The sequence below is a fragment of the Cyprinodon tularosa genome, unplaced genomic scaffold, assembly GCF_016077235.1.
Source record: "Cyprinodon tularosa strain WSP-4 unplaced genomic scaffold, ASM1607723v1 ctg42, whole genome shotgun sequence".
Taxonomy (NCBI): Eukaryota; Metazoa; Chordata; class Actinopteri; order Cyprinodontiformes; family Cyprinodontidae; genus Cyprinodon; species Cyprinodon tularosa.
The window spans coordinates 1,287,007-1,313,739 of record NW_024039141.1 but is presented as its reverse complement, the minus strand read 5'-3'; the positions used below and the strand labels follow the sequence as shown (position 1 = coordinate 1,313,739).

Here is a 26,733-nt window from a genome sequence, read left to right as displayed (position 1 = left end):
ATGATGCCTGCTTCAGTTCATTTACTACAGCATGCCAGAGGCAAGACAAAAAACTCGCACTACACGTCTGAGCCTAAGTCTAACGTTTGTTTCTTTTAATGTTGGAAAACTGGATTGCATTTATGAATCTGAAGTCGGATCTGACCCCAATGTGGTGGATGATTCTGATGATGATACAACAGCATGACTGCTATTCCACTACGGGTAATAATTATAATCATTCACAGCTAGTGGTCCTTGTCGCAGGAGTGGGGCACAATGGAAATAATAATTAGGACTTCTCATTTCAGATGCATCGCAGGAGAGTGTACAAAGTATGCACTGTGGCTGCGAGGCTTCTACAACGTACAGCTGTGCGTTTGCTCGTCTGATTCCTGCCGTGTGTTGGCCTCGGCTACGGCAAGCCTTGCTGAGATTTTTATGCAAGCCGTGGGCCTCATTTCAGTATTACATCTGACAACACACACTGTGTATTTTACATTATGACACTGACCCAGTCATGGCTGTCATAAACAAGTAGCTAATTGTAGCATAAAGTGCGTGAAAGGGGCCAGGATCGGGAAGTGACATTTATTCCAGGCTCAGCCCCTGACAGCGACGTTCAGTGACGTGACGAGCCTCTTGTCATGCGCAAATAGACATTTTTCAGCTCGCCATCACTCTCTCTCTCTCTCTCTCTCTGTGTCACTTCGCTCTTCTAACCCATTTCCCCCAGTCATCATTCAGCAACACTGTCAGAGTACAGCCCACATACATCAGAGCTGAGCCGGTAAAACGCTCGACACAACGAGTCAAATATGCACCTCTGGGTAGCGTTTGCTGATAAAAGAGCTAATTTATCATTTAGTCACACAAAGCCCTCCACATTGTGAGTATTGCTGTGTACATTTTTGTGCAGGATTTCTGTCCATGCTGAATAAATTCCAGTCTCTCTGTTTGTTGTGTGGAAATATATGTCTAGAATAGCAAATAAAGAAAAGATGAAAGCAATATAACAGCAGATGAAACATCTCATGCAACTCCTGTTTTTTAATTAGGGCTGTATCCAGAATGATGACCTTTAAAACCTTTAATCTTCACATAATTTCAGTCTGCATCATTAGTGTTTATTTTAGCCATTTTTATGCAGTGGGCTTTAATTAGAGTGAAAATGGGCTGTTTGGTTGCTTCATGCCAAGAAAAAAAAAAAGTTGGGTTCAGTTTATTGTTAACTTGTTAAACTGAGAGATAACTTGTAGCTTTTGCTTTAGAGGTTAACATTTTAAGAGAATAATAATGATAATAAGAGCTGTGCCTGCTTTAAATTAATTTTTCTTTAGATGTCTTGGACACGTTTGTTGACAGAACTTAACAGGTAATTGCAAACTATTCTGATTAGAGCCCAATTTTAGACAGAAACAAGCTGCAAGAAAAGCTTCAGAATTAAACATTCACTGAGGTTTAAGGAAAAATCCTTTAAAGTCTTTTAAGATACAACAAATGTCAGTGACCAGAATTTTCTGAAGCTGTAGCTGTCAGGGTTAAAACAGCACTACTTACTAAATGTAATTACATGTAGAATTTTCACATTAGTATTTACATTTTAAAGTAATACTTCCAAAATGTGCACACTAAATTAGGAGCTGTGCATTAAATTAAATAATTTTTGTAACGCTTGGACTCCTTGTTGGAAAAAACATAAAACATAAATAAAAGCAGCACTACCGTGATCTCAAACAACTGTACAAAGTCAGTTCTATCAAATAATACAAACTACATGCTGTTTAGTGCTGTTTTACCAACAGACCTTTAAAAAAAATTCTTTAACAATACAATATTGCTCTAAATGATCAGGGTGGTACATGGCCAGTTCTAGATAGAGGCCAACGGTGGCCAGTGCCCCCATATAACAGGTCCTAGCCCCTGTAAGGGCCCCTGCTCTGAAAACATACACTACAAAAAACTGAAAATACAAATTATCTTGGCAGATCATCTTATTTACCTCCTCTAATTATGGTTAATGTATTTATTTTATTAAATTATACTTATTTAGATCAGTTTTTGCAGAATAGTCCTAAATCAATGTCTTATGATGATATGCACCGACAGAACAGTCTATTACTGATTTGTGCTTTGGACTAATTCAGTATTTCAATTCTTTAACAATTAATTAGAAATTGAGGTCAGCTTTAAGGTTCCGCCAAATTAAGATAGAAACACAGTTTTCTTCTTTTTTTTCTTCTTCTTCTTTCAGGAATCTGCAACCTTGGCTTTGTGGCTAACTTAATATGTTAAATGATCCTGATAATGGACTCACAGTAATTTATAAACAGTGATCTTAGTCAATTAATTTTTTCTACTTTTGCAGTTTTTTTACCCAAATAGTAGAGGCCACCACTTAGAAAAGCTAACTTTTTACTTCTAGGTTTTATGCTTATCAGAAATTGTGCTGTGCACAATGGATGTGAGCATCCAGACCCCTCTGGCTTTTAGAAATCTTAGCGATTTGCTCTGTGTTTCTGATGTTGCTCTTTGCCAAGCCAAAAGCTAATCGCATGGACGATGGGAATCTGTTAAAATGAGGCTTGAGAGTTTGGAATATTGTTGGTATTGATGGATGTGTTATCTACTGAGACATTTTAAGTTCCTCAGTAGAATCAGGAATATTTACAGGCACTAAACAAAAGGAAAAGCTTCTAGACGTTGATGGCTTTAGCACGTTTGCTCCTATTATTGCATAAAATTTCTGCAAGTCATGTTTTTCCATCTGGATGATTAGAGCCAATCAGAAGTAATCAGTCCTGATTTTGTATTTTTAATCAGCCTTGATGGTTTGCCATAAGTTTGGAAAAACATCAAAACCAGATTTATGGAAAAACAACAAAGACAATTACAACAGTTTGCACTCATGAAGGTTTTAGTTATGCTTTGCAAGCTTTTTTAAATCAATTAGATTATGCATGGCTGCAATGTTTTACAAATGTAAGATATGATTTATTATATTAGATACATACATTTTTTCCCCCACAAAATTTTACATGTGTTGTGGATTTTAAAATGACTCCCTTCCAAAGCAAGACCCTGTCAGGGTTTTCTGATGTTTTTTTATTGATTTACATCCATTTATCCAAAGCCTGTTTTTTTTCCCAGATCACAATGGATTACTGTATTTTGCAAGCAACATGAGAGTTTTTGTTCAAGGATTATCAGCATCATTTGCTATTAATAAACAAAGTGATCTAGTGGGGCTGTAGCTGTAATCCATTACATCCCTTACAAGAAGAGTAAACAAGTTACACATGTTTGGTACAAGAAAATACTGAAACGAAAAACAAACAAACATGCATTTATGCAAATAAAAACAGAGCCATCCCCTAAGAATGTAAAAACAGAACAAATAATATCAGATTATTAGCATTGCATTTATAAGTTTACAAAGTTTACCTTTATTATCCTCATGGTTCAAGAAATGAATAAATGTATTTTTTAATACATTTTAGACATAAAGGAAACAGCAAACTGCACTCAACTCCAGGCTGAATTTAAATGAGACAATTCATCTTGGGTTTCCTGAAAAGAGAGATTAATGGGTTTCTAAGTTGTGTTGAGCCTTAAGTCAAAGTTTGCAATAATTTAAAGGTGGCTTCCATTAAACTTTGCTAGATTACCGCAGGATATAGAGCTATAGAATGCACACACAGCTTCTTAACCGTCACTTTGGTTGTTTCTCTTCTCAGGAAGTGGATCAGCAAATGCCTCTGCCTGTGTTGGTTTTTGAAAACTTCAAATAAAATATTTTATACTTAAAATGTTCGAATACCAGATTTTTCCTAATTGGTTTTACATTTTATTAATATATAACATATCACAGATTAGAAATGGGAGAATGCAACATTTTTTCTTGAATCACTCGTACGACTTATTTAAGAACAAATTTGTTCGTACGAACACATTGTTCTTAAGGCTAACATATTTGAGCTTTTTTTGAATAAAAAAAACATATTTTTTATTATTAGTGAGATTATCTTTAAGGATATTTTCACTACAGAATGACATTAAAATAATTAGAATCTTTTATTTTAGATTTTTTGTTGTTTTTGGCTGAGAATAATGTAGATTTTTTTTTATCAAATAATATTCTGTAGAAGAAAATCCACACATAATCTTCATGAATGTTTTGTTTTCCTTATTTTATAAGATAAAAATACCAATAAAAAATACCAATAAACTTCCTATAGCAAATTGCCTTCTATATTGATTCATGGTCGATATAAGATATCCTCCATTATAAGGCCTCCATGTTTTACCTGGAAAAACTGGTAGGACGTGACAAAAACTACTGTACTTCATTGTGAAAAAATGAAGGAAAAATAAACAGAAAATTGAAGATTATAAAACTGTATTTATGATCAAGATATAAAATAGTTTATAATATTTTCTGTCTGAACTGACTTTATGGCCAGTTGTTTGCTTAACCTGTAAATGTTGACTGTAGCCAACACTAACCTGCCGTTTTTACTTAGGGTAAGCTAGTTTTTTGTAACATGAATAAATTGATTCTTCTAATCTGAACTAAAGTCATTAATACACAGATTAATACTGATGTTCCTTTATAGTTTAATTTTATCATCATTTCTAGAACCTGCCTTTAGAAGAGGTTTATTGAACTCTGATTAGGGTCACTGTGTAGTTAAAAATGTCCGCCTGTGTAAAATGATGAGGCTTCTTCTGGCCTTTTCACTAATAAATAACACTGCTTTTGACCCAACATTTGGTTAAACATAATCAAATTCTGTTTAAACAAAATAAACTTAGAAAGTAGGTTAAATATATAACCTGTCTGCCTTTTGTTTGCAATGAAAACATTGAAGTTTAATACTGCTCTTCTTAGCCCTACTTACATTTTTCTAGTTGCTCATAGAAGATATAAGATATTAGCTCTTGAGCTTCTTTTTTATATTTTCACCTCCTTTTTATTATACGGTTAAAAATGCAACAGCTCATTATTCATCAGTTCTGAAACTGTGGCCTCCACGAAAGCAAATCTCCCTCTAACTCAGATTAAATGTCTGTAGCTGCAGGCTCTCTGTGGTAGGACACTGACTGGCACTTACTGAGAGAAGTCTGTCTAGCTCATTTCAACACCGATAGTCTTTGGCCGACTACAGCAGCTCACACAATTACAGATCTGCGGTTCGCATAAAACATCCAGGAGAAAGGAGAATGTACAGTCTATTAGCTGAGAATGTGGGCCTCTTCACCTTAACATGGGCATTTTGCAAGAAAGAGATTTTCTGCTCCGTTTGCACTAAAGATACACTGATCACGCTTTTCATCACCCATACATGTTTTCTGTTCATAGGTCTGAGCTGTTTATTCTGATTCCTGCAGATTTATGCATTTTTTAAGGGCTTCCATGCATTAAAATTGATGCACTTCCGTTTCTTTTACAGAAACAATGAATAGAGAAATTATCTTTATTTTTTCATCAGCGCATGCAGCCATACCCTAAATCTTCTTATTTTAAATAAAGTGAAAACACTAAAAAGTGATTGAACTTTTCTTTCAACTGAAAAATAGTGTCAATTAAGTACTTTAAGATTTTTTTAACACTGAGCTGCAATACTGTGGGACTAAGGCTTTCCCGTGACGCTGTAAAATACAGCATGTAAAAATAAACAACTATCTTCTAGGGCTTCTCAGCTCTGCGATGTCCCTCTCTGGTCAGTCTATCATTTAGTCATTTGCTTTTCTATTTAGAAATGAATATAAAAAAAAAAACAGGTGAATGTTTTATTTTAAAAATTCCAAATAGAAATTAAAAATTAAAAAGTGTTTCTTTTTTCTGTGTCGAATGGAATAAGCAAAACTTATAAATTGAGTTTTTTTTTCTGTTTTGATTATCAAAAAAATAACAGAGAAATGAAGAAATTTGTTGTCACTTCATAAGAGCACCAAGTTTGTCAAGGTGTCTTTTGAACCTTACTAAGTTATTATTTTAAACATGGAAAAACACGGTTTGTCATCTGCAGAAATCTCAGCCCAGATGTTAGAGGATGTTCAGCAAGAAACGTGAGATTTAGCCATGAAAATGGATTCAATGGTCTGCATTTGAACCATTGGTTTAAGGACCAACTCTTACATCCTGAGCCACAAGATTGCAAAACCTGTTAATTTTTCTCTCAGAACATCTTCCTCTCTTACTTACTTGTGATGCTCCCTGTCAAATTTGGTGCTCTTGTGAAATAAGTGACTAGATCTGCTCCCTGGAAAAACCAACAACTTGTTCTTTGTTATCTATTTCTAAATGGAAAATCAAATGATGAAAATATACTCTGATAGACAAAATCAATGTAATCAAGAAGGTATTTCTTATTTTTCTTTCATAATTCACTAATGATTTATTCCCCAAAACGTACAGAGCATTGATGGAGTACCTAATTTTATTAAACTCTTAACTTTTTTTCTTTACCTGTCGAACCAACCAAGGCTTTAAATTGAGATTCTCTTTATTAAACCTAACCTTGCACTGCAAGCTGGATTGTTGCGAGATCCGAGTTTTCATTCTCACATCAAATCCATCTTGAAAGACTCCTGCTAATACGTGCTTCTCATAACAACCAGCGGGTCGGACCAATGACGTGCCAGCAGCGTTTTTTGGGGCGGGACATGTAGGAATGATGACAGTCAGAAGGGCCTTGCCAAGGCATAACAAAGATGGCTACGCTGGAGAACTCACCTGTCAAAAAAGGAGGAAAGGGAAGCACTTTGTGCATTTGAAAGATGTCTGTGCTTTTCTTCTGAAAGTATCTGGTGAAAGTTTGATTTATCAGCTTATTCCGCTAGTTGTGAAAACACTCAAGAAGCTACTGTATAGATGATTTGCTGCTATGATTGGTTGATTGCGTATTATGGAAGGCGGGTACTAGCTGGCACATCATCCAATCAGCTCGAAGTCCCTCCTTTCACGTAGCGACTGAACGGCGGCCATCCCAGATGGATAACGTAGACCTCTAATCAGTTCTACACATTTCAATCAGGCTGCTGCAAGGTTATATTAAACCTAACATTCACTTAAAAATCAGGTGTTTGTTTTACTTTATTTTAAAAACATTTTAAAAAGAGGACATTTAAAAACCCTGCTCTGCACATAAATTTATATGCTTCTTAAAAAGCTATAAATGCTACAAAGGAAAACTTCTAACATGCACAGATGGACTTTCTATGCTGAAAACAGCTAATGTTGTTAAGTAGGCTTTACTAGTTAAACCACATCTGTACAACTTTTTCACGACTCTGTTTCCTTTCAGCTTGAAATTTTTCTGTAATAAGATAAAAGGTTCCAAAGAAGACCAGAGATATGACTGATTTTGGAGCCCACCACTACTTTAGCCATGCATGGGCTCTTCTTTTTGTTTTTAAAGAATTTTAAAGAATGTGCAGATGAAAATATGAAGAAAAAGTATTGATAACATCAAGATAGGATGAGTCCTTTGTCATGTTTGGCTTTAGGTGCCGCGCCCACATGCAGAAACACACTCGGGAAAACAGTCACAGTCTCGGGGTCTTTATTTACACTTAGTCAAACAGATCACAGAGATTATGGCAACCAAAAACCACTAGAACTGGAGCGCTGCCAGGAAACCGGTCTCGTCTAAGGAGGATAGAGAAGAGGTTAGAACGCGGAGAATCTGGAGGAAGAAAACAACGGATCTGAGCTTACCACAGAGCGCGGACACCGGACCGGGAGGGAGCAGTGAGAACTCGGCGCTGCCTGATGGTGATGTGACAGGCGTGGCGTGACCAGAGAGCGGGGGAATGTGGAGTTGTCCGAGCAGCCTCCGGGAATCCGGGGATCAGAACCAGCGGGAGGAACCAGGGAGAAGCGGGAGGCCAGGGACCCACAGACTGGGTGACCAACCTCGATACTCCTGAGAGGACCTGGAAGGATCCGCCACGAGAGGAGGTGATGACTCACGAGAGAGAACCTGGGAGACACAAACGTAGGAGTATGAGCCAGAGAGAAGGTAGGTTAGGCGAAAGGCCGTGGCCGATCAGGCATACCGCAATGGTAACACTCTGGCGTCCTCCTGCTGTCTGTGCGCTGCTCAAATAGTGCAGGGCCGGTGCTGCTGAACCACTAGCAGGTGTGCGTGCCCCGCCCTCCAGTCAACGACAGACACCTGTGAAGGTAAACAGAAGAGGCCGAGGCCTGACATCCTTAAGAACCAGAAGGTTTTTGTAGGTTTTTTTTCTACTGCTCTCTCTCAAAGATAATTCACTTATATCCTAGATATGCTTTCTTTGATTTTTTTAAAATATATTTCAGATTAAACCTCCAAGTATGTGCAGATAAATATGTTTTCACTCTAGCATGATATGAAGCAACTTTTATATTCCTAACGAGGAATTTCAATGAAGCAAATTTACTGAAGTCTTCTTCACCAATGTGGGCTTTTTGTTGCTCAAGTCGTCGCTCTGTTTCTGTCTACTTGGCTAAACACTTTGGAGATCACAACAACAGGTATTTCTGTTTTTGTATTCAAATGGGGTTGTGCAGAACATACAGTCCTTTGATATCTGTCTCAGAGATGCTTTTGCAGGAGCAGCGTCGCACTTTTTTTTGCTTTTTGTGTGCACTCTCTTTGGATTTGCTGATGGTTTATTTATGCTTGCAATTCCATCGAGACGGACTCTTTGTAAGGGTAGACGCATCCATAGGAGGATCTAATAGGTTTAAAAACTGCTATCAAAGATATATGCCGCTGCAATGTTTTGGCTCAAGTGATGAGGCCTCTGGAGAGATTGGGTAATCTGTGTCTCCTTTGTAGGATATGTGTGTCTTTCTGTGCATAAATGCAAACAAAAGCTCACTTTTAGGAAGGAGGAAAAAGAAATTCTCTGGATAGACTGTTAATCTCTTGCTCCCCTCTTTCTGGACCTAGTGACCTAACACGAAAATTAGCAGAAACAAACAGTCTCTGTGTCTTTGTTATGCTTTTACAGATCTGCCCACAACAACTAAGACTCCACAATGAATGCAGTGACAGCGTGCCAAGCATTCAAAAACACCAGTGTGTACTATACGTACACATTTTGGCCCCCTGAGCTTCTTACGTGGGCATAGAAGTTTTTTTTTTCTGTATTGGAGAGAGTCAGTCCGGGTTTATATTACAATAAAAATCCTTTATTTTTTTTTTGTTTTTTTTAAATATGCATTTTTAAAAACGCAAAACGAGTGAATGCAGTTATTTGGATAACCAGTGCCCACAAGGAACACATGTTGAGAGGACAAAAGGCTTATTGTTAAAAGGAAGGTGAAAGAATGTATTAAAAAAAATATAAAAATTGCAATAATTTACACTTTGGCTCTATCTCTGGGGGGTTTACGAAATGTTAATTTAGGCCTCCCATTATAAAATGTATTTAAGTGAGACTAAGAATTAATTCCATTAATCTTCGAGGCAGCTGGGGCTTCTGTATCCGTCGAGACAGTTTTCTACTCCCTCCCGAGACCTGTGGGTTTTCCCATCACTTTTAAAATCAATTACCTCTCTGCCTCCCTCGCCACTCCACCTCTCTAAGCACTCTTGTCATATTCTTCATTAGAAAACCTCAACACTTCACCTATAGTGCACAATGAACACCTCATCCAGAACTCGGTGTGTTTTAAAGTGTTCTCCGAGTGCCTCGCTCTGATTTATTAACATGTCTTACACAGGTGCCGACTCCGGCCTGTGCAGGAGCTGATATAAATAGGAAGACGCTCTGCTCCCAGTTTACCTGTTAGTCCATGACGAAGGCTTTGAGAAGCAGCGGGCGCCCCTGGGGGGGCATCATGTTATTCTCCCTCGCACGCCATCTCACAAACTTCTCAGGGCGCTAACTGAGGGGAATAAGCACGGATGGGCTTGACGGCTGCTTCCTATTTTAGTCGTCTGCAGGTAGGCGGATGAGTTGAACTGTGGAGGATCTCTGTGCAGCGAAGTCTTTGTCTAATTAGTTTGTCTAATTATGTCTTTGTGCTGGAAATTTCCCAAATTAGTGGTATCGTGCAGAATGTGAGTGTGCTCATTATGGTTGTCATGAGAATTGTTGCGGCACTTTGAGAAGAAAAGAAAGAAAGAAAAAAGGAAAAGGGAGCTTAGGGGTGTCACTGGACCCCGAAAGATCTCCAGCCTTGTCGAAATGCCTTTATCAAAAAACAAATACAGTATCTCAGCTAGGGGAAATGCAGCGCCAAGATCCGTTCCAAAAAAGAAAAAAAATTCACTGAGAAGATGATACTTTAGCCAGCAAAAACACCCTTCCCTGTGCATAGGCTGCAGCTATTTCTGGCAGACCATGAAAAAGGTCTCCTTTGATTTGCCGACGTGTCAGCTGTGACATCGTCACAGCATCTGGGGTTTAGGTGTCTCATATGCAGGCACCGTTTGGCTTCTTGCAAGGTGCTGCGGTGTCGCTCTCATTCCTTGAGACCCTAACACTGATACTGTATAAAGGTGGTAACATTTCTGAGACATGCATTGAAGGTGTATACTACTGGTGCTGCAAAATCTGATGATATGATATGAGATGAAGAGATAAAGCCTCTTCATAAAAAAATACTAGGGTGCGCAATATAATAAAGGGGGATAACAGGAAAAAAAGGGTGTTTTTCCACTTTGCTTTTCTTCAGAAAAATCTAAACCTTATCCTGGAATAAATAAATCTTACTCCACTTCTGCTCCATTTCTAACCACCTCAATTAAACTATCCAGGCTTTTCGTAATTCTTTTTATTTTTTTATTTTACCAGAAAGAATAATTTCCATTATTTTTAATGGCTGCAAGAAGTAGCTCTTGGATTTGAATCCCAGTCTGAAGTCTTTAGGCATTGAATTTTCTGCTTCTCTCCAGCTACTTCCACTTCATCCCACGGTTCAAAAACATGACTTTTACGTTAGTTGGTCTCTCTAAATTGCCTTAAGGTATAATTGTTTAGTGAGCATGGCTTTTTGAACAAAGTGTGCCCCGGCTCTCACCCATTGACCTCGGGCACCAGGCACCCCCGCAGCTCTACTAGTACAGGCAGGTGTAGACAGTAGATTAAGAAAGAAAAAGCCTTTGTATTACCCAGCCCTCTTTACTTTACCAAAAAAAAAACCTTTAAAAAAACTGTAGGAAGTCCTATTTGCAGTGTGCTGCAAGGGAAATTCAGCAAATATGAGTAAAAGGATCTTGTCTAATGACATAAATGTAACTTTTGCTGTGTTTGGCATCGGTTTTTTTCACTTTGACCTCCTGGTCAGAATTATTGGAACAACATAAAGCCAGAGTTACAGTTCAGAGTGAAACTTATGATATCTAGAGGCTGTGGTTCACCTCTTGCATCTGACTCTACAAGCTCCGATGCAGGTTGTTTTTCTGTCACTCTGACTGTGTGGAGGAACTGAGTCACGTTTCTTTAGATCTGTCACGACGTCTCACAAATGGAAACAGTGTCCCGCATTTGACTGGTTCAAACTATCCATCCATTTTTCCCCCCGTCACTCTTATCCAAAGCAGGGTCGTGAGGGGTGCTGGTGCCTATCTCCAGCTGTCAATGGGCGAGAGGTGAGGTACAACCATTCACTCACACCTAAGGAGAATTTAGAGAAGCCAATTAACCCAACAGTTCATGATTTTGGACTGTGGGAGGAAGCCGGAGTACCTGGAGAGAACCCACAAATGCACAGGGAGAACATGCGAACTTCATCCAGAAAGACCCCGGGACAGGAATCGAACCCGGAAACTTCTTGCTGCAAGAATATACCCACTGCTCCATTGAGCAGCCCTGGTTCAAAGTATGAAAAGTCTAAATTAACTGCTGCTTTTCTTAAATATAAAGAAAGCAGAGCTGCTGTCATTATCACAGCAGTACCCCACGTCATGTCCAACCTGAGCACCATGCTCTTAAAACAAAACAAGACAGTTAAAGTATTTTATTATATGCAAATGTCATGGAAACTAGATTTAAACAAAGCCTGTGAACCTGTAACCTGACTCCGCCAGATGTATTTGCTCCGCATATCCATCCGGAAACCTTCGGTTGAAGTAATTTTGGGAAGGGGCGAAAATATTGGTTAGCTGATTGGCCTATGTTGGTGATAGACGGGCCAAATAAACCAATCAGATCAACGAAGCATATGACGTACTAACAGCCAGGCTACTCTTGCCGAAACCAGTCGGGAGAAGAGCAAAAACATCTCCACAAAAGCCTCCAGAGCAGTGTTTTGCTCTTCTTTCACTGAAGAAATACTCTGTAATTCCGATAAAACTTGCTCGATAGCCACGCTAACGCTAGTTTCATCGGCTGAAGCCGCCATGTTCTTTAGACTGAATTGTCGCACTTCTCGTTGCTTCACACCTCAACCCCCCTCAAAGCCAACGCTGATTGGACGTTCGTTTGGTGAACGGCTCCAAATTTTCTTCAACGGAGAGTCTCCAGACTGATTAGCGAGTGAAATCTTGAAAGGTCGCGAGATCAGGATGGTCTCACGAGGCTAGTGAACCTGTTAATGACTGGATGAGGCCAGTGAAAGGGGATCCTCGGAACTTTTTTGTGAAGATGGTATTTTTTACACTTCATACAGCCAGAAGAGTGATGTAAAATAACACTGTAAAAGTGAGTCACACAAGTAACATGCAGCTGAAAAAGCCATGCATGTCTTTCATTGCCCCTCATTAGCATCCTTGATGTCCCGAGTTTTTTCTTAGAAGCTCAAAGACGTTCCTTGTTTCACTTTATCTGTTATCTACTCCTGAAGTCCTGCAATGGGGTTAAGTACTCTGTTTATTGAAATGTTTTGTTCTTTTTATATCTCCTGCTTTATTTAACCATTCAAAGATTTTGCTTAGTATTTTTCCCCACAGCGGACGTGTTTTACTGTGTCTCTCCCATCCTGTCTGACTCATGACACTCCTGTCTCTGGTCGAACCGAAATAGACCAGGGATCTGCCTCGGTCGAAGCTTCACAAGCAGAGGTGCACAGAATCATGTGCAGTCTGACCATCCCCATCCGTTTCAATGAGATGCAATCGCCATGACTTCATACATCCAAATTTTACGCTGTATTGGACACTAATTTGTGTCCCGTGCATTCTGGTTTTCAGACTGAGCGAGTTAAAGATAAGACATATATTGAATTATGCTTGTAAATTGATGCCAAAGACAGGCTGTAAAACTGTAAAGCTGATAAAGACAACATTAATAGCAGCTAAATGTGATGCTAAAAACTCTTGACTCAGGTTTAACAGAAGAATTTGTCATTTTAAGGTGATGAAATGTGAACCGTGTTTTGAAATCAAACCCATTGTGTTACTGCTGAGGCTCAGGAGCTTTCTGAGCTGAGCTAAAGCAGCATTTTTACCTCTGACTGTTCTGATATTTAAGCTTATCGGTTAAGAATACAGGTAAAAAGCTTGAATTACATGTAAAAAAAAAACAAAAAACCTGAAAATGTCAATCAATGCAATAAAAACATGCTTTTGTTTGTTCCCAAGGAGAAACAGAATCCCAGGCTAATGGACTTGTCCTCGGTGGTGAAAAATGTCTTTGACAAATAAAAAGATTTTTATATTCCCTCTGTTTTATATTTGTCAGCTAGCAGCTTTCTTAAGTGAAGAGAAAACAGAGATTTAGTGATTTGCTACCCTAAACACATTTGGGATGGAGGATAAAAGTTTGCCCAGGGCCTCTTTAGGTCATCATCAAGTATACATCCAGGTTGAGGTGAACAAATTGGCCTTTTTTTCTTTCCAGTCTTTTTCCAACATCCCTCGTTCCCTTCGTTTTACCTCCTCTCCCTTTCCTCACCCCTCTGCTGGGCCTACAGTAATTGGTATTCCGAGTGGCAGCTGGGATCCATACAAACATAACAGACAGAGAGAGACAGCAGGAGAGAGAGGCAGGGTATATATATATGTGTGTGTTACCGTGTTTGTGTGAGTGAAAGAAAGACATGGAGGCAGAGAGAAAGAGAAAGCCAGCAAGTCAATACGCTGGTTCATTAGAGCAGTGAGTCACAGTGGCCGCTGCCTCGTTTGTTTGTGTTTGTCCAATACAGTTTCTTAAGGAGAGGCCACCGTCGCTGTCCGCTCACACTGGCACCTGACAGCAACACACCCCAGGCCGCCTGTTTTTCTCTGATACGTCCTGTTTGGACATCCCTGCCTATTAAATGATTACAAAATCAATAGGTGTGAATAAGGCATGGGCCTTTTCTCAGGATATGCGGGTAATGTTTACTTACTGAACCTTTGTGAAACATTTCATGAGAACTGGGAGCAGGGATTAGATGAGGGCTTCATGGAAAAACTGTTAAAACCAACATGTCTGTGCAGAGAAATTAAAGTGACATTAGATTCGTGTTCATAAATCACTCAGTCTCATTATCTATCAAAATCAGTATGTAGATTCAAGACTTTCCAGGGAACTTTCATTTTCATTTAATTTAACTGTTTGTTCTGCTGCTTTTTGCCGGGATAAAACATATTTACCCCCAGTGAAATCCTTTAGGGGGAGGGTGCCACTTTTTTAATTTTTCACTTTTGACAGATTTAGTCTAAGATTTGCAGAGAAAGAGTTAGGATTAGTTGAACTTTAAAAAAATCATTTTATTAATTAACGTATATAACCTGAAAATGGTCAGCGGCTAATATTTCTGTTCACTTTAGCAGTACAGTTTTACTCATTAACTGCTTATAGCTATTTAATACCTGAAAGAGGAAGTTAGTCCTTTAGTCAGAGGACTATTTTAAGGTAGAAAACGGTTTTATTTAAAAATGAAAAGCTGCAGCTTCAGACTTTAATCCTCCTTTGGGACGTATCTCCCTGCCCTCAAATAATTATTACCTCTTAATGTTCAAAACTTCCTATGTAGGGATTATAAATCAGTTTCACAATATAAACCCAGTGAAATGATTACAGGTTATGGCAAAGTTTGAGTCCTGAAGATAATTATCTGTCCTTGATTCTCCCTTCCTGTGCTTCAACACTAAAGTAAAAAGTAAAATTAAAGGCCTAGCTTACTTTACTAACCTCTTAATGACTCTACGATTAGCGAGTGTTATTTGTAAGTTATAAAATATAACAGTTGTGACGGAATAATTGCTTGTTTATTTTGTGCGTATTGCGGAGAACTGTGCCAGGAGCTTCTGTCCCACTGAGATAGATGTTGGTAAAAAAGGGAGGTTAGTTATCGCTGAGAGATGCTTTGGATTCTTCAAGCGGAATGCCCAAAAAAACAAAAAAACAAACAAAAATAAAACAAGGGGAAGAAAAGAAAAAACAAGGCTTTTTAGCTTGTTTTGAGTAAATTCACATCTAAGTTGAACGGGCTTCATTACATCTGATAATGAAACTTTGCACACATTATTGCTGCCGCTCACTCAACAGGAGCTACATGGAAGTATAATTGTTTAGATGCTATCCGGTTATCTATAAAGTTATTCAGGGTGACCTCAAATCATTTTATTTATTTATGCTAACATATTTAGCAACATAGTCAACACCATTACTGTGGAAGGTGAAGCTTTAACCGATCTTAAGCGTTCTGAGGCGTATCAGCAATTGAAGCCATATAAAATCGTCTGCTTTTGCTTTAGCATGCTGCTAACAACTGAGTGTTTGCTCAGTCGGAGCCACGCTGGGGCTGAGTTCTTGTGTTGTTGCAAGAAATATAGGGAGCTGGCCGCTTAAGTGTTCCTGAATTTCTCAGATATGCAACTGTAATATTATTGGAAAGAAAAATACAATATTTATCCGTAATATGACTTTTTCTATGCATTTGAATCTGTTTATAAATAATCATAACTAATAATATTACTTGAACTTTATTGCTCACGGCTGCCATTGTGGGGCGCCTGGGGAGCAGTGTGGGGTTAAGGGTCTTGCTCAGAGAGCCAGAGTGGCAGTCTGTGGGAGTGGGGCTCGAACTCAGAACCTCAGGATTCCAAACTATATGCCCTATCCACCTGGTCCCCACTCCCCAACTTAAAGGAATAGTACACCCAAAACATGATTAGCCTTCATTTTCTACTCACCCCCATGCTGAACAACACTCTGGAGTACTTTTTTGATATCTCAAATGCATCTGGAGATCTGGGAGGCTTCTTGCTGTCTGCTGACATTCAAATAATGGAGGTCTATGGTGCCCGAGGCAGAAAGGTCCATAAAAGTCCACAAAAAACGTGTCAATATTCCTCCATACTGCTCGTCCAATGTATTCCAAGTGTCCTGAGTGGGTAGCATCCAGAATTTACTCGAAACGAAGTCATTTAGAATGTTTTTAGAGCATAAACAGTAGTGTATAGGATTTCCTGAAAGCGCGCACATGCGCGTTCACGACGCTACGGAAGCCGGCAGACCAAACCAGCGCATTCAGCTCGGCAAAGAACTCAGTCTCTTCCTCAACACTGAAGTCCTCAGACATTTTTCTTTCGTTGTTTCTTTCTTTGCACAGGTAAACAGCACCTGCCGGCTTCCGTAGCGTCGTGAACGCGCATGTGCGCGCTTTCAGGAAATCCTATACACTACTGTTTATGCTCTAAAAACATTCTAAATGACTTCGTTTCGAGTAAATTCTGGATGCTACCCACTCAGGACACTTGGAATACATTGGACGAGCAGTATGGAGGAATATTGACACGTTTTTGTGGACTTTTATGGACCTTTCTGTCTCGGGCACCATAGACCTCCATTATTTGAATGTCAGCAGACAGCAAGAAGCCTCCCAGATCTCCAGATGCATTTGAGATATCAAAAAAGTACTCCAGAGTGTTGTTCAGCTTGGGGGTGAGTAGAAAATGAAGGCTAATCATGTTTTGGGTGTACTATTCCTTTAATATGTTAATTTTGAATTTGACTATTTTTAAGATGCAGTTTTCTTATGTGGGTTCAGGTGAAGGTTGGGGTTGACAGGGTTAGGAATTCATGGAATGATCAACAAAGAAAATAAATTAGTAGTTCATATAAATAATAATTACCGTAATTGACATTAGGTTTAAGATTACTTCAAAATAGGAGTTAACAATCACGACTGTGTACATGTCAAACAGCACGTAAATGTAGAATAGGTTATCAATCATAGGATGTAACTGAGTTGATGGTTATTTCTTTAACCTAATATTCAAACTTATTTTCTTAGCTGTGATTTTACTCTTCTTCAAAATCCAACATTGTTCTTCCAGTGGTCATGGCCAGAGCACAGTATGAGGTAAGGATGTTCCTCCTTTTCCTTCTCGTTGACCAGAGCAATGGAGGAAACATACAGGTTGTTTTTCTCAGTGGCCAATTACATTTTAGATTCAGCAGCCAAATCCAACGTGGTTCCCTGTGTGCTGATTCAGCAAAGGCCAAAACTATTCACACCCCTGGCAGCTTTAGATGTTGGTTTTAGTTTCATTTAACTGATATTTTTGGTCATCCATCCATCCATCCATCCATCCATCCATCCATCCATCCATCCATCCATCCATCCATCCATCCATCCATCCATCCATCCATCCATCCATCCATCCATCCATCCATCCTTCCATCCTTCCTTCCTTCCTTCCTTCCTTCCTTCCTTCCTTCCTTCCTTCCTTCCTTCCTTCCTTCCTTCCTTCCTTCCTTCCTTCCTTCCTTCCTTCCTTCCTAGTCCTGTCAGGGTCGTGGTGAGGTCAGCGCCTATCTCCGGCAGTCTGTGGGAGAGTGGCGGGGTACACCCTGGACAGGTTAGGGTTAGGTTGTCGCAGGGCAGCACGGAGACTCACAAAGACACACGACCATGCACACTCACTCACACCTAAGGAGAATATAGAGAAGCCAGGACATTTCAGCCCTTTCCTCTTAACCTACCTCTCTCTCTTTCAATATCCTCACAAGTGGTTTGCCTTAATCAAGCCGCGACCAGAGAACAGTCCTCTTGTCTTTGTTATTTTTTTGTTTTCCTCAGAAAATCCACTTTCATACTTTCAGTCATGTTTTTGGACTGTTTGAGGAAGCCAGAGTACCCAGAGACAACCCGCGCACTCTCAGGGAGAATATGCAAATTCCATGCGGAAAGACCCTGGGGGTAGAAATTGCTTTCAAGGCAACAGTAGTTTTTGTTTTGAATAAGAAATAATATAATATAACTTAAAAAAGGACTAAAACAGCCTAAAAAACATTAAGAATATAAGAAGTTTAAAACTGTGTTATTTTTGTTTCTTGCCTTTACATTTGATAGAGATTGCATTTTGTTATTTATAGTCTTCTGAGTCATCAGTGAAGGCCTCCTTAGTGTCACCCTGATCCTTTGCTCTCCCCACAGAGTTTTTACCCTTTTATTTTCTGGTTCTTTATTTGAAAGAATGCTGACAAGAAGCAGGCTTTTAAAGAGAAGGGAAGAAATGCAGCATAAGTCAACAGGCCAGGACTTGGACCTGTGAAGGGCACGTTAAGGATGGGGTTTCATGCTTTACCCTTGCGCCCCCTTTGAATCACTTTTCCCACAGTTTCTTAATGAGCTTGGCCAATCAAACAACACAATATCAAACATAAAGATGGCGTTAAACCTTAATTTATCAGGATTTCTGTGTAAATTACCGTAATTTTCAGACTATAAGCCGCACCTGAATATGAGCCGCAGAAGCTAAATTGCATGATTTGTACATATACAAGCAGCACATGACTGTAAGCCGCAGGTTTTTTTTTATGTTTAATTACCATATGGTTCATGCACAGAGAGGATTGTTGGGAAAGAGGCAACTGTTTGGGGAAGCTCCTATTTATTAACATTTCAACACAATTGAATTGAGACAATTCCTTCTGCCGGCGTCTCCAACGTCTCACCATCGACTCGTTGATTCCAAAGTTACGTGCAGCGGTTCTATTTCCTTCGTTTATTGCCAAATTGACTGCCTTTAACATAAAAGCTGCATCATATGCATTTCAATGTTTGTTTTCCATAATGAGGGTGTCACACAAACTGTCTTGTGCTCGCAATGTCTGTCTTTCTCGGGGTCTGCTTCAGGAGGACGTCCGTATTCCCGCCACTTGGCTACTTGTGTGTTGAAGCAAATGTGAAGTCAACAGGGTGGATGGTAAAATCCATAGATTTAGGTACCGTATTACCCTAGTGGCCGTTAGCTGTAAAAGTCCATTGATAAGCCACATTGTTATATAAGCCGCAAGGTCGAAAAATGGTCGAAAAATGGGGAAAAAGTCGCGGCTTATAGTCAGAAAATTTACGGTAATGGATTTCACTTTTGGCACATGTTGAACGTGCTTTTCTGAAGCCTAGAGTTCTGACTAATTATCAGTACGAATTATGGAGTATTATGGAGAAATGACTAGAAACAATAAGTAGGAATATGATCTTTACTGTTTATTACTTATCTCACAAATACCGTAGTAAGAAAACCAAACTTTTCCACAGAAATTGACAATGAAGTTTGCCTAAGTCTAAGAAATTGCACCGAGGGTCAATCATAGAGCAGCACTGTCAATATTAGGGCAGATAAAGAGAGAGAGGTTGATGTTCTGAGAGAAGGTTTATAGAAAATTGGAGGTTCTCATTTAGGAGATGAACATTACACTGACCTTGTTGAAAATATGAAAGTATGAAAGTGGATTTTCTGGGGAAAAAAAAAAAGAAAACACAAGAGGGCTGTTCTCTGGTCACAGCTTGATGAAGGCAAACCACTTGTCAGGATATTGAAAGAGAGACAGAGAGGTAGGTTAAGAGAAAAGGGCTGAAATTACCTGCTCCTCTCTGGAAGGCCTGTTTATTTTGGAGGAAAGAGTAATATGATGGTGGGTGTGTGGCGGTCAGCCCACAGCTGCTTGGTTCTGCGGCCCTCGTGGTGCACGGTGACCTCTCATTACTGCTGCTTGAGGAAGCGTGAAACGGTGGAGATCACTGCAAAGGGCAGCTGTATAGATGCGCCTAACCTTTTAAACCATCGAAATACGTCAACCATACAAATAACTCATTAACCTTATCCATTTAAATAGAAAGCTCCTACTTTTCTCCCTGAACCCCCTTCTTCTCTGCAGTATTTGATTTGTTTAATTGGCCAGCGTGCACGATGCAAATGGCAAGTCTCTTTGTAGTGCAGTGTGGTGGAGGAAGCAGACAGCCAGACAAGGTGGATTTGGCCTCCTTTGTCCCCATGCTTAATGAAGGTGGGTTAGAATTTGGGGGGGAAGGGGACGTTAGATGAAAAAGGTGAAACCATGCTAGCATGTGAGTGTGTGTTGCCAAGGAAGTGGCCTCCTACTCTGTCCGGTAGCACAGGAGGACATTGATTGGAGGAGCTCAATAGCTTGGGCCTTTTAATCACCTCACTCAGAGACGGCATTGTCCCACAGGCAAAGAGAATAAATGCTGGTAATACCCCCGTGCATATGCACACAGCCACTGGCTCCCAGCCTCTTACAGACCCACACAGGCACAAATCAATAGAGCTGATTACCAACTGGGCGGCCTCAGCTATCAATTGTCTGCAGGGCCGGCTTCCTTCTCCCCAATATTTTGCCAACTTCTGCCTCAATTTGAACACAGGCTGACAGCCCAACACCTGAGGTGACACCACAGGCGTGACTCATGTTTTAATATGCAGAATTTATGCACTAATTTGACATTTTACATATTCTAATGGCTTAGCACAGGAACATTCCATTCTTATCATTTATTTTTCTCACAGTTCTAAATGTATGTTTATTTCTCGAAACAGGTTGTAATATTTTATGTCTGTATGCTTTCCAGAAGCATTGAAATATGTCAATTCTCATGTGATCTGGTCTGAGTCAAGAGCAGATAAATGTTTTTGCCCATTTTCAGCTGCATCAAAACTAAAAATAAACGTAGCTTTTTAATTGGATGGCAGGAGATGCAAATATAGCAAGCCAATATCAAAGAGAGCCAATTATCCCTTGATTAGTTTATAAATGCTGTAGCAAACAGCATGTCATTGGTTCAAGTCGTTTGAGGTTTATTAAAAGTTAGGGTAATTGATGAAAAAATTGAATATTTTGATGTTATGTTGGATTGAAAAAATATTACCTCTAACAACAAAATCAATAAAATAAGAGTTCATTCAAATTTGACTTTATTATAGGGCTTCACCGTATTTGAAAAAAAAAAAAGAAAAAGAAATGTGCAGTAATATCTTGGAATATGTGATGTTGATATAAACTGCAATCAAAAACATTTTATGCATACAAGTTTAAACCATTTCTGCTGTGTCAAATGAAAAATATAACCAAATATTCTACTGGCAGTAAGAGTTTGAATGAATAGCACCTCAGTATTATACTAACATTCATTGCAGTTCAGTGTGATATTAATATTGGTTACAGCTCTACTGCAAGGACCATCAATTTGGGATACATAATGCAGCCCAATCCTTAAAAAGCAATTTGAGCAATCTGAGGTGAACAAAATCAGAACCAACAGGTCAGACCTGAAAGAAATCAGGACATTTGCTTCTACCAGTTATGAGCTACAGCGTTTTAAATCTTTGCATCTATTTTTCATTTCCCAGGATGCAACAGATTAACATTAGAGCATTTGCTAAAAGTGGAAAGCAAGAAAAACAAAACATTTCCTTTCACTCATAATTTATTTAGGTTTTGAGAACATTAAAATGCTGTGATATTAGTTAGGATTCTTATTTTGGACTGAAAAATGTGTTTGATAGAATCTTGCCTCGCAGCTGTAGAAGCATTAGGAAATAAAGAAACTGCTGCTTCAATCTAAGATGGGAGTGTTTAAAAATGATTTGCTTTCATGAGAAAGAAAAGGAAAATCTTCAGCCTCTCAGAAGATCTCAACGACCAAAGTAGCAAGAGGTTTAAATAATGCACCTCTGGGCTTTAATCAATAATCTGGTGTTAAATTCAAACTTCTCACTGTAAAATCATTCAAAGATATTTTAACTGCAAAGAGCAAGTGCAGAGCTTATTACATTGTTTTCAGGACGGCAACAGAAATAGGACAATAACATGATCTCACAATTCAAGACATGCAATTAGCTTACAGTTTACAAACTTTCATTTGTTTTTCAAAATCGCAATGTTCCAATCAGTGTCAGTTGGATACTAAATCCCAGTATGTTAAATCTACATCAGATCTGGGGATCAAGGGTGGGAAAACTCTCCCAACCTGGTCAAATATATAATTTGGAGGACATGGTATATAAAGCATCTTTAAAAATTGACTTTAATTGGAAATATATTGCTGCTCAACTAAGCCCCAGAATTTGACCTAAATATTAGCACACCAGTTTATTTAAATATAAAGACACATAATTAAACTCGTTTAACTTTGTCATGTTAATTGAAAGGCATTAAGTACACTTGAAACAAATTTGCAGCTGAAAAGGATTTTCTATTTGGCTTTATGATCTTATCTGTGAGGATTCTGGTGAGAAATTGAGTATAATTTGCCGTATCCAATTTTCTCAACCACATATTGTTTGTGTTTATGTTGATGGGGTGTCACAGTTATGAAGGTCAATACAAGCATTCCAGTATTTCCTTTGGTTTTATCTAGTGTTTTACATTTATTACTGAAGGACATTTATTACCAAGCACTGACCCTGGTGAGACGGAGGACGAGCAGGAACCGGAGGCATCCCACAGTTTCCAGAACCTCCATGCTCGACATGCTACACCTAGCAAACCATCAGAACAGCGTCGGGTTTTATGGCCGGCTGCAAACAAGGAGGCTCAGTGGCGGCAGTTTGATGAGGATGTTGATGCTACTCTAAATGCATCTTGCAGAGGAGAAGTTGATCAGCGACTCCAGTTGATGAGCACACTAATCATCAGCATCGGTGCAGAGAGATTTGGCATAAAATTACCAAAGGCTCAGAACTTTGCTAGGCCAAACCGGCGTGAGACCAAGATCTCCCAGCTCAGGAAAGAGCTCAAAGCCCTGAATCGCCAGTATAAGAAGGCGGGTGAGGAGGAAAGACCAGCCCTGAGAGAACTCCGTGGCATCCTGAGGCAGAAACTTATATCTCTGCGTCGGGCTGAGTGGCACAGGCGGAGAGGCAGAGAGAGGGCTCGAAAGCGAACAGCCTTTGTTGCAAATCCGTTTGGATTTACGAAGCGGCTTTTGGGGCAGACGAGGAGTGGGACCCTACAATGCTCAGAGAATGAGATCAACCAGAGCCTTAGTGCCACATACAGCGACAGCAGGAGAGAGGAGGAACTGCCTACCTGCAGAGAGCTACCCACACCTCCGATACCATCTGTCCAGTTTAACATTAAGGAACCCACCCTGGCAGAGGTCAGGAACATCGTACGAACTGCACGTACTAGTGCAGCCCCAGGTCCAAGTGGAGTGCCCTACAAAGTCTACAAACATTGCCCGAGACTCCTTGAGAGGCTCTGGAGACTTATTAGGGTAGTATGGAGGAGGGGGAAGGTGGCCCAGCAATGGTGTCACTCAGAGGGTGTTTGGATACCAAAGGAGGAGAATGCGAGTGACATCACGCAGTTCCGCACCATCTCCCTACTCAGTGTGGAAGGCAAAATCTTCTTTAAGATTCTTGCTAACAGGTTATCTGAGTATCTCCTGAGAAATTCCTACATTGACACCTCTGTGCAGAAGGGCGGAGTTCAAGGCATGCCAGGCTGTCTGGAACATACAGGAGTGATCACCCAGCTGATACGGGAGGCGAGAGAAAACCGAGGAGACCTTGCAGTCCTTTGGCTTGACTTGGCAAATGCCTACGGATCTATTCCACACAAGCTTGTGTCAAAAGCTCTGACAACATACCACGTCCCTGAGAAGATCACTGAACTCATATGGGACTACTACAGTGGTTTCAGCTTGAGATTCACCACTGGAACAACAACATCTGCATGGCACCGCCTAGAGAAGGGCATTATCACTGGTTGCACCATGTCAGTGGTGTTGTTTGCCCTATCTATGAACATGCTGGTCAAGGCTGCAGAAGTGGAATGTAGGGGCCCCTTGTTCAGATCCGGCATTCGCCAACCACCAATTAGGGCCTACATGGATGACCTGACTGTCACATCAACATCAGTGACTGGATGCCGGTGGCTCCTCCGCGGTCTGGAAAGGATCATGGCATGGGCAAGGATGGTATTTAAGCCAGCCAAGTCCAGATCCCTTGTCCTGAGGAAGGGGAAAGTGGAGGACAAATACTGCTTCTGCGTGGATGGAGTCCCAATTCCGACAGTGTCAGAGAAGCCTGTGAAGAGCTTGGGGAAGATCTTCGATAGCACTCTGAAGGACAAAGCAGCAGTGGAGGCAGCCCAGGTAAAGCTAAAGGCATGGCTAGCAGCAGTGGACAAGTCTGGTCTCCCGGGGAAGTTTAAGGCATGGATATACCAGCACGGAATCCTGCCAAGACTTCTGTGGCCGTTACTGATTTATGAAGTTCCAGTAACCATGGTGGAGGACTTTGAACGCAATGTCAGCCAATACCTTCGCAGATGGCTTGGTCTGCCAAAGAGTCTCAGCAGCGTTGCCCTCTATGGGCACTCCAACAAGCTGCAGCTTCCTTTGACAGGCGTGACGGAGGAGTTTAAAGTCACCAGAGCCAGGGAGGTGTTGCTTTACAGAGACTCTGCTGACACCAGAGTCTCTTCTGCCGGCATCACAGTCAGAACTGGGAGGAGCCCGAGGACAAGAGCGACGACAGATGATACAGGGAGAGATTCGTGCAGAGGTGGAGGAGGAACGCCAAAGTAGGATGGTGGCAATGCGCCAGCAAGGAACCTGGACCAATTGGAACCATGCCTCCGCCCGGAAGATCACCTGGACAGAACTATGGAAGTATGAACCAGCAAGACTTAAGTTCCTGATCCAGTCAGTGTATGATGTCCTTCCAAGTCCATCTAACCTTTATACCTGGGGCCTTGCAGAAGCACCAACATGCCCACTGTGCCCGGCTCATGGTTCCCTGGAGCACATCCTGAGCTGCTGCCCTAAAGCACTAGGAGAGGGAAGGTACACGTGGCGCCATAACCAGGTGTTGAAGGCAGTAGCAGACACCATCTGCACTGGAATCCTGGAGTCAAAGCACCAGTCCCCTTTGAGGCACAATACCTTCTTTGTCAGGGCAGGGGAGAAACCTGAGAGAGCAGGTAGGGGCACATCCGGACTGCTAGCCGTGGCTCGGGATTGGCAGTTGCATGTGGACATCGGAAGGCAGCTAAAGTTCCCAGAGCACATTGTAAGGACGTTACTGAGACCAGATCTGGTCTTAACATCAGACTCAACGAAGCAAGTTGTGTTGCTGGAGCTTACAGTCCCCTGGGAAGACAGGATGGAGGAGGCTCATGAAAGGAAGAAGGCAAAGTATCTTGAGCTGATTGAGGCATGCAGATGCCGGGGATGGAGGGCCCGCTGTGAGCCAATAGAAGTGGGCTGCAGAGGCTTCCTAAGTCAGACTGTGCGTCGGGCATTCAGGCTCCTTGGCATCAGAGGGTTGCTTGAGAGAAGAGCCACCAGAAACATCAGTGAGGCCGCTGAGAAAGCCTCAAGGTGGCTGTGGATCAAGAGGGGAGACGCATGGAGTAGCGCGCTGCTTGAACACAAACTGGGGCCTGATCAACCCCGGTTGGGTCGCCCAGACGAGGGTGTCTGAAGATCAAAGACCCGAAACACCCTATGACCCTGGGTCCTTCACTGACGATGTGTTCAAGCTTCACCGGTTAGGTGTTTGAAAATCTAAAAATCTATAAAAAAAAAGACTTTTGCTCTCTAATGCACCTCTGCACTCTCTGTCTATCCATATCGAACTTTTGACTGGGACATTTTGTACTCACAGCACATCAATTTAGTAGCTGCTTTAATGACAAAGCAAATGTTTTTGGTTTCAGAAATATCTTGCTGCAGTTGTTTTTTTTTTTTTTTTTTTTACAAAGGATTTCATACCAAAAAAGTAATAAAAAACAAACAAAAACACTGAACTTTGTTTTCCAAGTTTGAAGACGTTTTGCTTCCATCCAGGAAGCTTTCTCAATTCAAAATATCTGGATTAGCGTTGAGTTCCAGGTTTATAGAGTGGCTTAAGCGAAGCCTTGTTTTGGTGTAGAAAACATACAAATTGAACTGAAAGAACAGGTGCACTCCTTAGTAATGGGGAGTTGTTGAGGTCTTTGTTGGCCTGCAAAGCCCAATACAGACCCATCCCTCTGAAAAGGGAGACTTTAGGGTCGTTATTGGCCTGGCTGACCCATGCATGGCGATGAGGATTGAGATGATAGTGGGAAAAAAAATCTCATAATTCATCCGAAGTCAAATGTCGCAAAAATAGGATTCAATTTACAATCAATGGAAATAGGGTTGAATGTACAATGTTCTGAAAATTATATACAATTTAATTTATTATGTATTTTATTAGCATTTTTTTCCCGTTGGAAAAATTTTAGCTCAGTTTCAGTTTGTGGAAAATAGACTCCCCATTATTTAGAAAATAAAGTTCTTTATGTTTTATACTTTTTATCCATATGTTCTTTAAAGTGTTTTAACTTTTTCATTTTACTACATACACTAAGTCTGAAAAAAAAAATGTTCTCATGTCGATTCTGAAAAAAAAGCTATGAAATACTCTGGACTCAGAGTCGTGTTGACTCTGTGTTTGTTTCATAAAATACAGAGGCCCATTTGGCTCATTGAACAGATGTCTTATTTTGTGGCGGTGTATTTTAAACACCAAACCTCCCGGGTTCTGCTTTATAGCTAAGAGGTGAACCAGAGGAGCATAGTAGGAAGAAGTAACACTA

At 40.4% G+C, this 26,733-nt stretch overlaps 1 protein-coding gene and 1 pseudogene across 1 annotated transcript in view; both read left to right on the top strand.

Moving 5' to 3' along the window:
- nexmifb (neurite extension and migration factor b) overlaps positions 1 to 26,733 on the top strand; it is a 135,009-nt gene that overhangs the window by 10,355 nt on the left and 97,921 nt on the right. The window lies entirely within an intron of this gene.
- Positions 22,611 to 25,643, top strand: LOC119792455 (annotated as a pseudogene).